This window comes from Saccopteryx leptura, chromosome 2, assembly GCF_036850995.1.
Source record: "Saccopteryx leptura isolate mSacLep1 chromosome 2, mSacLep1_pri_phased_curated, whole genome shotgun sequence".
NCBI lineage: Eukaryota > Metazoa > Chordata > Mammalia > Chiroptera > Emballonuridae > Saccopteryx > Saccopteryx leptura.
In genome coordinates, this window is record NC_089504.1 from 70,583,791 (window position 1) to 70,603,045 (window position 19,255).

The 19,255-nt window shown below is 39.0% G+C and overlaps 1 pseudogene; it reads left to right on the forward strand.

Annotated features, from left to right (window-relative positions):
• The window catches only part of LOC136391380 (elongation factor 1-alpha 1 pseudogene), a 49,869-nt pseudogene extending 35,605 nt beyond the window's left edge, over positions 1-14,264 (forward strand).
• Positions 14,265-19,255: the final 4,991 nt, after the last annotated feature.

Consider the following 19,255-nt stretch of genomic DNA (forward strand, 5'->3'; position numbering starts at 1 on the left):
ATAACCAAACTAAACTTTATGAAAAAAGAAACATACATTTCTCCCTAGTAATCTGGGGAGAAAAGGATAACTTTTCATATCTCCTTTTAAAAATATATCACAAGCCAAATGTCATTAGGTAATAGTTCCATTGCATCAAGCATCTGATTCTTGTAGTGAACATGGTATAAGGATGACTAGGAAACCATCCATCTTATTCTTGACAGGTGACCTATTTTAGAATCAGGAAAGCCAAGATTCAAGGGAAGTTACTTTGCCAATGTATATTACTTACAATTCACTTGAATAATTTGCAGGACATACTTTTCTTTACTAATTTTATTAACATAAATTAGGATATGTTGTGCTATTATTTTTGAAAAATTTTTAAATATTTTTCTTTTTTTAAAAATTGGTGATATATACAGATGGTACAGAATTTTATTTTATTTATTTTTCACTTTAGAGAGAAGAGAGAGAGAGAGAGAAAGAAGGGGGAGAGTAGGAACAGAAAGCATCAACTCCCACATGTACTTTGACCAAGCCCAGGATTTCAAACCAGAGAACTCAACATTCCAGATCTGTGCTTTATCCACTGCACCACCACAGGTTAGGTCTGGTGCTATTATTTTTGATAATATTGTTAAATATTTTGAATAACCAGTTTTAGGACTATAACAAGCAAGAGGTAAATTTATTTTTTCATCAGCACGTATGACTTTCTCTAATTTTATCTTTCTATAGAGTTTATCAGTCAACATTTTTGTGTATTTTATTTGAAGTTCACATATGCAGAACACTAAAAAATGTAATAAACATTTTAAATAACACCAAATCAATTGTGAAAACTGCAACAGCTTTATTTTCTAATGATTGTTATTCATAAAGTTTAAAAAAATTTTAATTAATTAGTTTTACCATAAATGATTAGTCAGCAAATCAGTCTCTTTTAAGATCTATATTAACTTTAATATCCACAAACCAAATGTAATTGAGATCAGAAGGGCCTTTGGTATTCTGATCTTGCTGTCTTAGCTCCAACATCAAGATAGCAGTTTAGCATCATGCTATAAATAGAAAAATATAGTAGACAGCATTGGCTCATCTTTTGCTTTTTATATTCTCTTCAGGGTAAGGTATGACATATCCTAATTACTGTGATGGAGTTTTCACTGTAGGAGAAATTGTTATTATTTCATTTGACATTCAAGCAATTAGCTTTGCTACTGGATGATTTATTATATCTTATTAACCAAGATATACACTGGTATAAAAGTATATTTAAAAGTTAGTAAAGATACTGCTGTTATAACATTAAAGAAAGCACCTCAATATAATGCAAATTTATATTATGTGATTTTGTTAAATAAACATATTCACATTTCTCCTGTAAAATGTTATAACATATTCATATGGTGGTTTGAGGGTAAAGCCCAAGACATACTATATGTTGTAGCTTGTTGAGTAATTTATATTATACAACAAGCATTAAATAGCAGGTATAAATTAAGAATTATTAGATTTTAATAATTTATTGTTTTAAACATGATGGTAAATTTACAGTATTTGTCTAAATGTGTATATTAATATCATAGAGTTTCTTGTTGATGATTACTTAACAAAATCTCATATTTTAACTATTCAAATTTAGTGAATAATTTACTTGATTAATTTAATGCAGATGATTTAGTAGTAATTTAGTTTATTGGTTTGAGTATTGAAACTCTAATTCTTTGGGATGCTAAGAATTATTTTGTGGTAAACATGTATAAAGAACACCTGAATATCTTGTAATTTACTGTTTCAAGAACTAGAACCTAGTGGCTACAATTCCTGGAATGGACTCGCATATCTCTAACACAAATGAAAGGCAATAAGACAATTATTGCAATCTATTACATAACTACAAGTGTGAAGGTTGTGTGAAGGAATGTGGTGAAGCAAGATAAACAATAAAGATTTGATAGTTTGTAGTGGTGTCAAAAAGCTTTCTCTCCTGCAAGACTTCTAATAAAAAAACCCTGAAGTATGAGTGTTAGTAAATGGAGGAGGAGGGAAGCCATCCACATGCTGAAATCTAGAGGCAGGAAATATCAGGGGACAAAAAATAAACTAGAAAATTTCTAGTGTGACTCCAAAGAATATGGTAAGTAATCATGTTAATCATTCTACCACTTATTAGCATGTACCCTTAAGCTAGTCATTGAAAAACTCTGCATGAAAATTTTTTGAGAAACCTGAAATTTCCCCAACAATTTGTCATGAAAGGGGTTTTTAGACTGAGCTACATAAATCACCCCTTAGTAATTAAAAAAAAATAGGTCAAATATCAGCAAATGTATATGGTTTATAACCTAATGCAATTTTAGAAGAGGCACTACCAATTTTATAGCCATGAAAGAGCACTGAATTTTTATAATTAAACCTTATCAATAGCAGTCAAAAAGTGTAGGAGACAGGCCTTAAGCTAAAAATGTTCTTATAGCCTAGGGCTTTTATAGCCTTAAGCTTTTCAACACCCTTTTAAAATTTAGATCTTCCCACACTCTTCTAAGACTAAGATCTTCTCAACATTCTTTTTAAGACTAAGTTTTTCCCTACACCCTTGACCAGGTGTGGCCAACAGTTTTTGCCCCTGGCCAGATTAGAAAAAAGACTTTTTCATGGGCCAGATGAAATATTAAAATTAAAAAATGTTAAATACAAAAACAATTCACTTAAGTAAACAAAATTTTATTATGTAATTTGTTTATGAATAAATGTAAGTAATTTAGTACAACAAATTAACAAAAATATTAAAGTGACATGTTGAGGCGCTTTGCATCGCGTATTATTTTTTTAATATCTGGCTCTATACTTGTAGTAGCTATTCTTAACACAGCCTCCAAATGTAAATTAATCAATCTTGATCTTGTACTTTTATTTAAATTCATTAAAGAAAAAGTTTGTTCACAAATGTAAAGCCAGTAGCCACGGCCACCATCACAGCCACCTGGCTCATGCAGGTTTGCATTAGATTTGAACAGAAGGTAATGAAACAATGAAGTAAAAAACTCCATTGGTGGGCCATCAGCTTTAATCATAGCTTGCACCCAGCGGGCAAGCAGTATACACAGTGGGAAGACACTTCCCTTTCCATTCAGGGCTCTCAAAGCCACTGACTTACCCGAGTTTCCTAGAATCAAAGGTTTCTAGCTCACCAGCCTTATTCATCTCTGTTTCCCATCTCCTTCTCTCCACACAAACTCTGCACAAACTGGCTTCTCCTTCAGCATTCTGCCATCTTGGCTGCCTCTCCTCTTCTCCATGTGGTCTTTCTCTGCTCTCCTCAAACATGGGATTCTCCTAGAATGTAATCATTTTTCACCCAGAACAATGTGATCTCTCTTTCTTTTAAAACCTTTTGGCATGAAAGCCCTTCCCCAACACATATTAATATAATCATGCCCATTCCAAGCAAGAAGGGCAACTAAACTAATATTATCACCTGGTTGACAGGCTTCCATGTGGACAGTGCCATCTTTAACAAAGTGAACATAATATATTTTATCTTCCCAACAATCCACCCCTATGCGCACTTTACTACCCACAATATATAGCACCGGCTTCCCTGTGCAAGGAAATTAGGCACATTACACAAAGTACAACAACATGACAAATCATACAATTTTAACAGTTACAAAGATACACTTCACCAGTCTCTGAGCACTTTGCCAAAAGCACAAAACGTCCCTGGACTTCTTTCTAGCCATTGGAAAAGCTTCCTGGGGCAGGGGATGGCCTCCAGCTAAGCTGCCCCCTACCCTCATCAGGGTATTTCACATTCTTCAAAATCCATAAGTCCATCCAACAAAGGAGCCAGTGCCAACTCCAGTCGTAGTCCAGGAATCAGTCTAAGCACATGGGGCCTCAGCCACCATCCTCATCCCTGCCATCCTGGCAGGTCTTACTCTATCCCAAGCAGGAGCACGTAGCAATGTCAGTTAACATTTCCATCTCTGCTCTAGAGAGCATAATGGCACCCACCCCTATATCCCAAAATCACAGACCTACCAGGGGTGTAGTAGGTACTCCTTACTGCTGGGCTCTCATCTTCTGGATACTGTGGATTGCAACTCCAGCCCGATTCTCCTCATCCTCCAAAGAGGAACTGAAAACACCAGCTCCTGCTGCTGGGCTCGAGCCCCAGGCTGCCGCCACCTTCTGCTCTGCAGACCTAGCAGCCTCAACCCCAGCCTTAGCCCTGGCCTCCTGCCACAGCTGGCTCTCCACGACTTCCAGGGCAAGCTGCAACTCACGAACCTGTGATTCCTGCTCCAGTGGCTGCTCCATTTCCAAGTGAATCTCATGAAACTGGTCGGCCTCCTCCTCTAGCACTTCCTCCAACTCCAGGGTTGGCATCTCTTTCTCCCACGTTTGCTCCAGCTCCTTCCACTGCTCAATTTGCAGGTCCCAGGCAGTCTCTTCCACAGAACTCTTGGTTTCCTCATGCATGGCTGTAAAAGTCAGCCAGCCTATGATCCCCAAAAGGACAAACATGGGGAACCAGTCTTCTACTCTACCACTCAAAGATGGTGGTGGCTCCATACCAAATTCCAAATCCTGCCACAGACTATGCCAAATGTATGGCCAGTAGCCACGGCCACCATCACAGCCGCCTGTCTCATGCAGGTTTGCATTAGATTTGAACAGATGGTAACGATACACTGGAGCCAAAAACTGGTGGGCCATCAGCTTTATCCTAGCTTGCACCCAGTGAGCAAGACATATACACAGTGGGAAAACATTCCCTTTCCATTCAGGGCTCCCAAAGCCACTAACTTATCCAAGTTTCCTAGAATCAAAGATTTCTAGCTCACCAGGCTTATTTATCTGTTTCCCATCTCCTTCTCTCTACACAAACTCTGCACAAACTGGCTTCTCCTTCAGCATTCCACCATCTTGCCTGCCTCTCCTCTCCTCAACGTGGCCTTTCTCTGCTCTCCTCTATCATGGGCTTCTCCTAGAACATAACCATTCTTCACCTGGAACAACATGATCTCTCTTCCTTTTAAAACCTTTTGGCACAAAAGTCTTCCCCCAACACATATTAACATAATCACGCCCATCCTAAGCAAGAAGGGCAACTAATATTATCACCTGGGTGACAGGCTTCCACGTAGGCAGCGCCACCTTTAACAAAGTGAGCATAATATATTTTATCTGCCCAACGACAAATATAAGTTGAGCTGAAGATTACTAAATATTCCTTGGCAAGTTTTTTTAAATTTCCATATTTTCCATTATTCAATTGCTTTTAAAAATTGCACAGATGAGTACAAAAGTTGTAAATCTTTATAATGAATTTTTTTTAATTGAAGTATCGTGAATCTATTCAACCAATTATTGAAAGTTAACCCTAGATTAGTCACATGTGGAATTCTTTTCCATGTATCACTATCTTCTTAAATATCTCGATTTCCAATAATTAAAGATGCTTTTACTTCTGAGTAGCTGAGATTTTAACTTTCATTGTTATACAATGGTTAGATATCGTAGTTTATGTATAACAATTTAAAAGTACCACTTATTTTATTTTCGCAGGGTATTGTGCTTAGAATATTAAAAATTTAATTACAGACTGTATAAACTCATTACACAAGCTGGATCTGGCATGCAGGCCCTATTTTGGCCATGCCTGCCCTTGATTGTTGCATGGTGGGGGGTGATGCACTCTTATGAGGATTCTAGTTTATGCTTCAGATGTGTGACTGTATCAGAGACTTCCTTATTTGCATATAGCTCTACATTATATAGTAAAGTAGACTGGGGGCTTTGCTTTTGCTCTGGCTTGTCATCAGCTTGCAGAGACCTTCTGATCCCATCCTTTTTTCTCTGTGAGTTTATTTCTTCATTCCACACTATTCTCACTCAGGACCTGGATAATTACTAGCCATGCTGGTTTGTGGCAGGTGGTGCCCGAACAGGGACCCGAGGAAGAGAAAACTAAACTAAAGGCAGGTGACAGAACTTCTCAACTGTGCACAGTGTGTAAAGTTTTGGGGGAAAGTATAGTTGGGAGTAATAAATTATGGGACAATTAGGGTCAAAATTAGAGAACTTTTTGTAAGAGTAGTTATGCAGCTAGAATGCTTTTTTTGATATATTCAAAATGTGTGCCCCTGGTTCCCAGAAGAGGTAATGGTTAGTTCTGCTACAGGGGAGCAAGTAGATAAAGTTCTGAAAATACAGTGTTATGAGGACACTATGACAGGTGGTGCTGTACTTTGCAGCTTGAGGGCCGAGGAATGTGGGACAGTGTGGCTGCTCCTAGTTCTCTCTGGCTGCTTAATCTGTCACTCAGCTGAAATTGAGGTAGAGGAGAAGTCTTGTCATGGTCAACCTAAGCCCCAGTTATAGCAACTATGGAATTTGAGAATGGTTAGGAGACTCAGCTATTAAAGCGACAGCTTTTCCTGTTATTGTCTAATTTTCTTTAATGATTTTAGCAACAATCCTCTGAACTATTATTTTCTTTCTTTTCTATTCTTTGCCTGCAAGTTTAGGCAGGCGATCCATTGTGGATCTGACTACAAATTTTCCCATGCAGCTGCTAAGAGAAAATTTTCTCGGGGAGATTTTGTTTAGTCCCATCCTTCAGTCCCTCTGTCAGAAAATGCCCTGACTGAGGTCAGGCAGGCATCTTTCTAGTCTGGTTGTGCTCTGAAATCCTGGGTTTCTCTCTAGTTTGTTTGATTCCAGTTTCTGTTTAGTTTTTGTCTGATGTTGTCTAAAATATGATATTTAAGGCCTAAATTAAGTTTGCATGCAAAAAATTGGAAATGCCAACTCTTATATTGAAAAATAAAATAGTTTTATTTTACATTTTTGCTTTAAAATTGGAACATGTAATGAGTACTCATTTAAATTTAAATAGAATGGAATGTAAATCCTGAAAACTTGCTAATTCAGTTGGTGCTTTGTAAAGGTGTTGTGTTCTTTATTTTCTGAGTTGAGAAAATAGCAACTCAGGTATTAGGATTAATCAGATTTATAGCATGTCCACCAAACACTTAAAAGTCAATTAGAAAAAATAAAAAAGGGGGAGTCATATCCTAGAACTCCTGTGAATCTTCCTTATCATGCTCTTTTTACTTTAAATTAAAAATTTTTGCATGCTGATGTACAGGGCCATTCAGTGGCTTAGAGACTCTGAAATCCAACAAGGAAAGCCTTCACTGAAGTGCCATGGAAGGACCTGCTCACAAGAATTTGATGAGGGCTAGATCCTGTTCTCTTATGGGACAAGGATATGTTTGTATTTTTCCTAGGTCTGCTGAGTCTCCTCGGTGGGTTCCTGAACATTTGGTGAGACACCATGAGCCAGGAGGAGAGACTTACTCCACAAGAGCAATTGTATAAGGCAATTTTACTTCACTCTTGTCCCTCTCTCTGTTAAGCCTGTCTCCACCTATTAAATCCTCTTAGCACACTCCAAACCTCCTTCTCCTGCAAATTATGCTGTCCCTCTGTCTTCCAAACAGCCCCCAATATATGGAAAAAAAAAGATTAAAAAGGCAGAGGAGGGCCCTCAAACCCTCAACAAGATCTTTTAAGGTCTATAATGACCGAGAGGGACAAGAGAAGGTAGACAGAGCCCAAAATAATCAGGCAAAATGCCGGCTCTTGGCAGCCACCCTTAAAGGCTCCAATGCCCATAAGGTGCCTCATAAGACTCCATCAGGGCCCTGCTTCAAGTGTGAAAAGGAAGGTCATTGGGAAAAAGCCTGTCTGGCTCCTCAGCCCTTACCAGGGCCATGCCCTCACCGTGGGAAAAAGGGAAACTGGAAGGGGAAGGTAGGCTGTCCCCTCGCTCTTTCAAGGGAGGGTTTAATCACTTCCAGCCCTACCTTAGCCACCTCTGACCTAACCTTGTTCAGCCTGCTGGGACACGCCACTGAAGAATGAAGGTGCCAGTGCTGTCGGCCCTGTCTCACATCATCATCAATGAGCCTAGGGTGACCATCTAAGTACCTGGTAAGCCTATCTCATTTCTTATAGACATGGGGCAACTTATTCTGCCTTGCCCAAATACTCGGGTCCTGCTCATCACTTTAATATCTCTGTTGTGGGTACTGATGGTCTTATTTTCCTCCTTGCTTGCCACAGATCCACTACTTTATCTAATACATAGTGTCTTCTTTATACACTCTTTTTCTCCTCCTGCCTCGGTGCCCCAAACCTATTTTTGCCAAGACCTAATTTCCAAAATCAGAGCCTTCTCTCCTTTCACTTCCCATCCTCAGAATTGGCCTTGTTGTTACTCTCGGCCAGCCAGATTTGCCCACTTCTGTTACAAATTTACCTCTACTACCCAGCATAGTGAATCCCAACATTTTCCTCACCACACCCAAAGATGCAAAAGTCCAGGTAAAGGCTCCTTGGCTTCATTTCTCCAGGTTAAAGAAAACAAAACCTCCATCTCCACACATGCCTATAGATGGCCCTTCCAGTCTACCTGAATCATCACCAGAAACCCAGAATTGACATTAAGCTTGAGACAAAAGTTTAATGTGCTGGAAGCAGTGGTCATGGGACTTGGAGGCTAGCTGCAGAGTGTGGAAATGTGACAACAGTTCCAGTGCCATGTGGAATTTTCCTGGATGCTCCTTGTGACAGTTGTCAATGGGACTGAAGTGGGCTTGGGTTGAATCTACAGGGAATGTGGAACAGTGATGTGTCAGCATGGACTTGATGAACATATTAAGATCATTCAAAACAGCAAAGACTCTATTATAGATCCTGCTATATTGGCTAAGAATTTCCTTAATGATCTAAAAGGCTTTAATCCTTTTAATGTATTAAGACACTTGTTTTAGTATCTGTTAGCATTGGCTATGCTAATTTTGTGTTTATTTTGTATTTTTCCAATTTGCCCCTGAATTGGAATCTGGGAGATCAGACGAGTGCAAATATCAGCACATGAGCTAAAATTAAAAAATAAAAAAATGACATGGGCCTGACCTGTGGTGGCGCAGTGGATAAAGCGTCGACCTGGAAATGCTGAGGTCGCTGGTTCGAAACCCTGGGCTTGCCTGGTCAAGGCACATATGGGAGTTGATGCTTCCAGCTCCTCCCCCCTTCTCTCTATCTCTCCTCTCTCTCCCTCTCTCTCTCTCTCTCTCTCTCTATCTATCTCTCCCTCTCTTCTCTAATATGAATAAATAAAAAAAAAATGATATGTGGGAGACAAGCTATAAGCTGATAAAGTCCTTATAGCCTAGGGCTTAGTGTAAGACTAAGCTCTTCCCCACCCTTATAAGACTAAGATCTTCCCCATATGCTTCTAAGACTAAGATCTTCCCACACCTTTTAAAAATAAGATCTTCCCCACACACTTCTAAGACTAAGATCTTCTCAACACCTTTTTTAAGACTAAGCTTTTCTCCACACCCTTAACTGTTGCATGATGGGTGGTGGTGCACTCTTATGAGGATTCCAGTTTATGCCTCAGATGTGTAACTATATAACAGAGACTTCCTTATTTGTATATGGCTCTACACTGTATAATAAAGCAGATAGGGGGCTTTGCTTTTCTCTGGCTTGCCATCAGCTTTCAGAGGCCTCCAGATCTCATCCTTTTTTCTCTCTGAGTTTATTTCTTCATTTTGCATTATTCTCACTCAGGACCTGGACAATTACTAGACACACTGGTTCATGGCAAAAAAGTATTTAAAACATGTCTCCTTTTGAAACTGAATATTTTAAACTTGCTCTTATAAGCTTGTGGCAGAACAACAGCATCACTGCAAAACAGACCTTCCCCTGAGAGCCATTATAATTTAAACTTGTGGGGATTCCAAGAAGGTGACAGAGTAGGTGGGTATTCCAACTTCCACCTCCCAACCAAGTTGGATTACAACTAAACTTAAGAGCAAACATCCTGTAAAACCAACTTCATGAGCCTCTTACTATCCAGGCAGAGGCAGCAGTAACCCCAAAGCTGGATTATCAGGCTACTAATTGAGGAAGGAAAGACTAGGAGAAAGGCTCCAGGAACATGGACTCTCTCACTGTCGGAGCCTATAAATGCTAATGAGCCTCGACTGCCAACAAGACTAAAGCACAATACATGACATCGCCATAGAGACTTATCAACAGCAAACCTCTACCTGAGCATGTCAAAGGGGCAGAACACGGGGTACAGAGTCACCGACTAGGAAGAGGGAGAGAAAAGAAAAAGCAAGAAGATAACCTCTCAAAATCAAGAATAATCCGCAGACTTTATAACCTATCCCATTTTATTATATTTGTTCGTTTGTTTCTCTTATCTTCATTCTTGATATTTTTTTTTCTTCCTCCAGTTTGGCCGATTAATTCTCTGCCGGTCTTACTCTCTCCTCTCCTTGAACTACACTACCCATAAGTGTTACATCTCCCATTATCTTTTCTTTCTTCTTCCTTTCTCTCTATGAGGGTTGCACTCCAAAACCCTTAACTCTCTCTCTCTCTCTCTCCTCTTTTTTCTTTTTTCTTCTTTTAGTGGTTCCCTCTTTTTTTCTCTCTCTCTCTTTCTTTTCTCCCTCTATATTAGTTTCTTCCTCTCTCCTTTACATCTCCTCTCATTCAAACCTCAATAATGAACAAATGATCTTATCTGGGACTCAAACTTATGTTTGTAGCATTTTGGGGGCTTTTTAATTCACTTTTTAACCCATCCCTGGCTCTCCATTTTATCTAGTTCTTGTTCCACTAAATACAATAGTAATTTTTTCATTTTTCCCCTCATTTTCCTGTTTCCTTCTTATTCCTCTCATCATAACTCTTAGTCAACCAACACCTAAAAGCAAATCATTTTATTCTTGACCCAAAATTTTTCTTTATTTGCTTTTTGTGGGTCCATACCCCCTTCTTTTTTCTTTTTTCTTTTTTTTTTTTGCCCCTTTATTACTTTTCCCCAATTCAGGCCCTCCATTACAGGCATTGTTTGTTATAATTCACAGTTCACCACAAGATTTTCTCAAGAAAGAGGGGAGAAGAGAGGAGAGGAAAAAAGGAGGGGGGAAATAATTTCCTTTTCTTAAAATTTTTATTTTATTTTTCTTTATTTCATTATTAATTTTTTTAAAAAAAACAACTCTTTTCGATTTTTAATTTTTTTAACTTTTTATTCTTTATTAAATCTCATTAATACTATCAACAAAACCACCCTCAGATGCCATTAAGGAAGAGAAAATCGAATATCATGGATACAAAAAAAAGAGAGGTAACACAGCTAGATGAGGAAAAATCTATGGAGAAAAAATTTAATATATTGGAAACCTTGGAGCTAAATGACAGAGAATTCAAGATAGAAATCCTAAAAATACTCAGAGATATACAAGAAGACACAGAAAGGCAATTTAGGGAGCTCAGAAAACAACTCAATGAACACAAAGAATATATTTCCAAGGAAATTGAAACTATAAAAACAAATCAAACAGAGATGAAAAACTCAATTCACGAACTGAAAAACGAGGTAACAAGCTTAGCTAATAGAACAGGCCAGATAGAAGAGAGGATTAGTGAGATAGAAGACAAGCAACTTAAGGTACAACAGAGAGAAGAAGAAAGAGACTCAAAAATTTAAAAAAATGAGATAGTCCTACAAGAATTATCTGACTCCATCAAAAAGAATAACATAAGAATAATAGGTATATCAGAGGGAGAAGAGAGAGAAAATGGAATGGAGAACATACTCAAACAAATAATAGATGAGAACTTCCCAAGCCTGTGGAAAGAACTAAAGCCTCAAATTCAAGAAGCAAACAGAACTCCGAGTTTTCTTAACCCCAACAAACCTACTCCAAGGCATATCATAATGAAATTGGCACAAACCAACGGCAAAGAAAAAATTCTCAAGGCAGCCAGGGAAAAGAAGAATACAACATATAAAAGAAGGCCCATTAGATTATCATCAGATTTCTCAGCAGAAACTCTACAAGCTAGAAGAGAGTGGACCCCAATATTTAAAGTCCTGAAAGAGAGGAACTTTCAGCCACGAATACTATACCCATCAAAGCTATCCTTCAAATATGAAGGAGAAATAAAAACATTCACAGATACAGAAAAGATGAGGGAATTTATCATCAGAAAAACCCCACTCCAGGAATTACTAAAGGGGGTTCTCCAATCAGATACAAAGAACAAAAAAAAACAAAGCCACAAGTAAGAGCTCCAAGAAGAATACAATAAAACCAAATTTAAACTGTGACAACAACAAAAAGAAAGGGGGGGAGAGGATGGAGATTAATAGTAGCAAAGGATGATGGAGTGTAAAAGTACTCAAAAAATAGTTCGCTACAATGAACAGGGTAAGAACCCTTTTCATTACTTAAATGTAACCACCATTGAAAACACCACCACAGAAGCACATGAGATAAAAAAGATAGCAACAGAGGAAAGATGTATGGAATACAACCAAATAAAAACAAAAGATAGAAAAATGAAAGACAAGGATCAAACAAGACACAAAATTAACAGAAAGCAATCTATAAAATGGCAATAGGGAACTCACAAGTGTCAATAATTACACTAAATGTAAACGGATTAAACTCACCAATAAAAAGGCACAGAGTAGCAGAATGGATTAAAAAAGAAAATCCAACTGTATGCTGCCTACAGAAAACTCATCTAAGTAACAAGGATAAAAACAAATTCAAAATGAAAGGCTGGAAAACAATACTCCAAGCAAATAACACCCAAAAAAAAGCAGGCGTAGCAATACTCATATCTGATAATGCTGACTACAAGACAGCAAAAGTACTCAGAGACAAAAATGGCCATTTCATAATGGCTAAGGGGACACTGAGTCAAGAAGACATAACAATTCTTAATATATATGCACCAAACCAAGGAGCACCAAAATATATAAGACAGCTACTTATTGACTTTAAAACAAAAACTGACAAAAATACAATCATACTTGGAGACCTCAAAATCAACTTCAGACTAATGAAGAGGAGTCCATAACCAAGGATCACAGAAGCCACACCAAGACTTGTAGGAAGATATAGATGCCAAAAGTGCTGCTTTGATCCAGGAGTGAGTAGCGATAGAGTGTCAGGAGGGACTTTCACTGAGGGGAGGTTCACCCTGAGAGGGGAAGGTCCTAAACCCCAGGCTGGGTGCCCCTGCTTAGAGCCCCTTAGACTGGAAAAGGGGCCCACACAGCATCTGGCAGTAAAAAGAGCCAATGTTTATGTCTGTAAAGAGACAGGAGCTGTCAGAGACATAGGCTCCATCTTAAAGGGACAGCACAGAAAATCTCATTCACAGCCACTTACCTGGGGTTCTGGGAGATGGAGATTTAAGAGGACTAGTGTTGTGTGAAGAGATGTGAAGTTGGTGGCCCAGGGAGACACAATGTCAGGGATGGCCAATGGAACCCCTGTGCTGAGTAATTCTACAAAACTACAGTCTCCATCTTTCTTGGGTGGAGCAAACCCCTCCATGTGCCATCAGCCTGGGGGAAATCAACTGTGCTGCCCTCAGGAATCTTTCTTGCCTCACCCTATGGATATTGGGTCATTCTGAGACTTAATCCAGGAATCAGGGGGCAGGTCAATGTCTCAAGTTTTCTGACATTGAGGTTGGAGCTTTTCCCACACTCTTCTGAGAATATGACTGGCGCTTCTGCCTCATGGGAGACTGAGTAGAAACTGTCCAGACTGTAGGCAGGCCACATCCCTGGGTTTCAGAGGTCACACCCACTGTACTTCTGGTGGCCACAACCTACTGAGGTCTGTGAAAAAACTTTGGACAGACTGACACCAGGGGCCTTGGGGTGGGTGCTACACCCACCACCTTTCCTAATCCATGTACTGCTCCAGGCTCTAGACTACCAGAGGTTTTTTCAATGGTCAAGCCCAACAAGCAGACAGGCTGCAGGATGCAGAACTCAAGGAACCTTGGGCCTTTTGCTGACTTACCCCAGGCCCAGGGTTGGTAAAAGCCAGCCTAGGTCTGCATCTTGGTATTTCCATGTGCACCTGGGCCCATCAGAGGTAGCCACAAACTCTGGATTGCTTGTAGCTCCAAGAAGTTTGCTGAGGACCAGTCATGGGCAGTTTCCTGTACTGGTTTGTCTCTGGTTCCCTCCAGGGAGGCCCAAGGTCAGCACATCCAGTGGCCAGCTGCAGAGAGCAGCGGTTCAGGATCTAGTGACAATGGCTGGTGGTGTGTCCAAAGGGAGAGCTCATCACATACTGGACACAGCTGAAGTAAGCTCCACTTTCTGGCTCAAGTGCACATTGGACACAGTGTAGCTTTATGGTCAGCTGGCCCCAGTCTTGGATATCCTGGTCTACTGAGTCTAGGTTCTAAAAGCAGAAAGGAGAGAGGCTTGGCATGAACATTCAAGGTGTGGGTTCCCTGGAGCCTATTTTTGGGCCTAGTAGAGAGGGTTTAGCCACTTTCAGGGGAGTGCACATTCAACCCCAGGAAAGGTCTCTCTTAGACTTCCTCCCACAGACTAGGGGCTCAGCAGCTGGAAAAACTTCTTTGGAGGGAACTGTCAGCCTCACCCAATCTGATCCTGCTGCTGCTCACTTTGCTGGGAAGAAATAGATTTGGAGTATCCAGCAGTGTCTAAGGGATTAGGCTCTGGAGAAGGGACCACTTTCCCCATATTGAGCTCCTTACCAAGAGATCCCTGAGGTAGAGGGTTCCACTAACATTGTATCTCCAACCTCAGCTGCCCGCCCTAATCCACCAAGCTTGAAAGCTGCAGAGGGGTTGAGGGGGGTGAGGTGAAGCCAGTCTGAGCCCACTCTACAGTCTCTACAGAAGACTCTGTTGAAAGATCAGGCAGCTGCAAGAAGAGGTGAAGCAACTTACTAGTGGAGGAAATTTTTACAGAGTTTGGGTCATTCTATCTAGCTTTTGTCAGCTCTAAACAGGAGAAAGCTAATCAGGTTGGCACTTTCCACTCTACCCAGGCATAGTAAAGGCAGACACAAATAGAGGACTGAGTCATGGCAATAGACAGGTAGCTAATAGCATTTTACAAACAACTGCTGATGCCAGCCCATATTTGAACCCTGCCCAAAAAGACCCAGAAGCAACACAACCAGTAGTGGGTGGCAGTCAGCACCAATGTTACACTCAGCTTGTTATGCAAATGGCACACCCTAAGGAAGAGTCCAACAGGCACCAGACACCATAGAGACCCGGCATAGCAGCTAATACACATTACTAAGGTATGTGCTTAGAGCCAGACAGCCTGAAGGGATAAAACTACCCACAAAAGGACCAACTGCATTCAATACTCACATATAGCAGGAGGGTAAACATAACCCTCAGGAAACAGTCCTAGATCAAGGAACTCAGGTGATCCAAAATTCAGTACCACTGGGTAATCTTCCTTATAGACACCACAAAAATTTTGCAAGTCAGAGCAGAGCTACTTAATACACAGACAAAATTGGCTAACAAAGAGATATAACCCAAATGAATCAACAAGGCAAATCTCCAGAAAAAGAACTCAAATAAAAGTAACCAAACTGCCAGATGCAAAGTTTAAAATAGTGGTAATTAGGATGCTTAAGGACCTTAGAGCAAAATTGAATGATCACAATAAGAACTTACACGAAGTGATGGAAAGCATGAAAAAGGACATTGAAACCATAAAAAAAGAACCAGTCAGAAATGACAAATACAGAAATGAAGACTGAAATAGAAGAAATCAACAGCAGGCTGGATAGATCAGAGGACCAAATCAGCAATTTTGAGGACAAGATAAATGTAAGCACAGAAGCAGAGCAGCAATAAGAAGAGGCTCAAAAATGTTGAGGAAACTAAGAGACCTCTGTGACAATATAAAGAGAAGCACCCACATCATAGGGGTTACTGAAGGAAAAGAGAATGAACAAGATATAAAGAATTTGTTTGAAGAAATCATAGCTAAAAATATCCCTAAGTTGATGAAGGAAAAACTCATACAAGTTCAAGAAGCACAGAGTATCCCTTTAAAGATAAACCCAAGAAGGCCCACACCAAGACATATCATAATTAAAATGCCAAAGTTAAGAGACAAAGAAAGAATACTAAAAGCTGCAAGAGAAAAGTAGTTAATTACCTACAGAGGAGCCCCTGTTAGGATGACATCTGACTTCTCAACAGAAACATTTCAGACCAGAAGGGATTGTAGGGAATATTCAAAGTGATGAAAAACAAGAATCTACAACCAAGACTACTTTGTCCAGTAAGGCTATCATTTAAAATTGAAGGAGAACTAAAAAGCTTCTCTGACCAAAAGAGGCTCAAGGAGTTTATTACAACCAAACCAGAACTGCAAGAAATGTTAAAGAGTTTGTTATTTAAAAAGTCAAAGGGAAAAAGAAATTGAAAGAAGAGGACTGTAGGCTTAAAGAATATAATAAGTAATGAATAAATACATATATATAATAACCTTACATGTAAATGGATTAAATGATTCATTCAAAAGGCATAGAGTGGCTGAATAGATAAGAAAGCAAGACCCATATATATATACTTGCCTACAGGAGACCCACCTCAGAATGAAAGGCACAAATAGACTAAAATTAAAGAGTTGGGAAAAAATATTTCATGAAAATAAAAATGAAAAAAAGGCAGGGATACCAATACTTATATCTGACAAAATAGCCTTTAAAACAAAGGCCACAGTAAGAGAGAAAGAAGGTCACTACATAATGATAAAAGGAGCATCCAACAAGAGGATATAACCATTGTAAATATTTATGCACCTAATAGAGGAGCACCTAAATATATAAAACATATTTTGATGGACATAAAGGGAAAGATCAACAGCAATGCTATAATAGAGGATTTTAATACCCTACTGATAATCAATGGATAGATCCTCCAGATAGAAAATTAACAAACAGTGGCCTTAAATGGCACACTAAATCAACTGGATTTAATTGATATCCTCAGAACCTTTAACCCCAAAGCAGCAGAATACACATTCTTTTCTTTTCTTTTTCATTTTTTCTTTTATTTAAATGAGAGTAGGGGAGATTAAGAGACAGACTCTTGCATGTGTTCTGACAAGGATCCACCCAGCAATCCCCATCTAGGGCCAATGCTCTGCCTATCTGAGACCAATACCAGCAACCAAGTTATTTTTAGTGTTTGAGGCAGAGGCTCCACAGAGCCATCCTTAGCACCCAGGCCCAATGTGCTCAAATCAATTGAACCATGGCTGCATGAGGGGAAAGGAGAGAGAGAGTGATAGAAACGGGATGGGGAGGGGTGGAGAAGCTGATGGTCGTTTCTTTCTTTCTACTGTGTGCCCTGAACAGAAATTGAACCCAGTAATTCCTCGTGCTGTTCAATGTTCTACAACTGAACCAACCCACCATAGCCAATATACATTTTCAAGTGCTCATGGTACATTTACTAGGATAGACCACATGTTAGGACACAAAACAAGTCTGAATAAATTTAAGAAGAGTGAAATTATATCAATCATCTTCTCTGACCACAATGGCTTCAAACTATCAACTACAATAGAAAAACTGAACAACATTCAAAACTTGGATGCTAGATAGTATTTTAATAAATAATCATAAGATGAAGGAAGAAATCAAAAATTGCCTTGAAACAAATGAAAATGAACATACAAAACCTCCAAATCAATGGGATACAGCAAAAGCCGTAGTATTGTAGGCATACCTTAAGAAGCAAGAGAAAACTAAAATAATCTAATTTAGCACCTAGAAGAACTAGAAAAAGAACTAGAAAAAGAACAACAAATAAAGTCCTGAGGAAGTAAAAGGAAGGGCATAATAAAAATCAGAGTGAAAGGCATGACATAGAGACTAAAAAAATTATACAAAAGATCAATGAAACCAAGAACTAGTTCTTTGAAAAGGTAAACAATTTTCATGAACCTTTAAGCAGACTCAAGAAAAAAGACAAATAAATAAAATGAATAAAATTAAAAGTGAAAGAGGAGAAGTAACAATTGACATCACAGAAATACAAAAGATTGTAATAAAATATTATGAAGATCTATATGCCAAAATATTGGACAACCTAGGCAAAATGGATAAATTCCTAGAAACATGATCTTCCAAAACTCAATCTGGAAGAATCAGAAAACCAAGCAGACTGATGACAAAAAATGAAATTGAAATAGTTATCAAAAACTCCCAGCAGGCCTGACCTGTGGTGGTGCAGTGGATAAAGCATCGACCTGGAAATGCTGAGGTCGCCGGTTCGAAACCCTGGGCTTGCCTGATCAAGGCACATATGGGAGTTGATGCTTCCAGCTCCTCCCCCTTCTCTCTCTCTGTCTCTCCTCTCTCTCTCTCTCTCTTTCTCTCTCTCTCTGTCTCTCCCTCTCCTCTCTAAAATGAATAAATAAAAAATTAAAAAAAAAAACTGCCAGCAAACAAAAGTACTAGACCAGATGGCTTCACAGGCAAATTTTACCAAATAGTCAAAGAAAACTAATACCTATTCTTCTCAAGATACTCCAAAAATTTTTTTTTAAATATTTTATTTATTCATTATAGAGAGGGGAGAGAGAGAGAGAGCAGGAAGCATCAACTCCCATATGTGCCCTGACCAGGCAAGCCCAGGGTTTTGAACCAGGAACCTCAGCATTTCCAGGTTGACACTTTATCCACTGTGCCACCACAGGTCAGGCGATACTCCAAAAAATTTAAGAGGAGGAAAAACTTGCAAGCTCATTTTACAAGATAAGCATTATCCTAATTCCAAAACCAAGTAAAGACACTACAAAGAAAGAACATTATGGTCCAATATCCCTGATGAATATAAATGCTAAAATGCTCAACAAGATATTAGCAAACCAGGTCCAGCAATGCATTAATAAGATCATACATCATAATCAAGTGATATTCATTCCAGGGAAGCAAAGCTGGTACAATATTTGCAAATCAATGAACATAATTCATCACATAAATAAAATGAAGGATAAAAATCACATGATCATATCAATATGTGCAGAAAAAGCATTTGATAAAATCCAGTACCCATTTATGATCAAAACTCTCTGCAAAGTGGGAATACAGGGAACAAACACCTGAACATAATAAAGGTCATTTATGACGAATCAACAGCCAACAACATTCTCAATGGGCAAAAATGAAAAGCAATCCTCTTAAGATCAGGAACAAGACAGGGGTACCCCCTTTCACCACTCTTATTCAACATAGTCCTGGAAGTCATAGTCACAGCAATCAGACAAGAAGAAGAAATAAGATGCATCAAAATTGGAAAAGAAGAAGTAAAACTGTCATTTTCT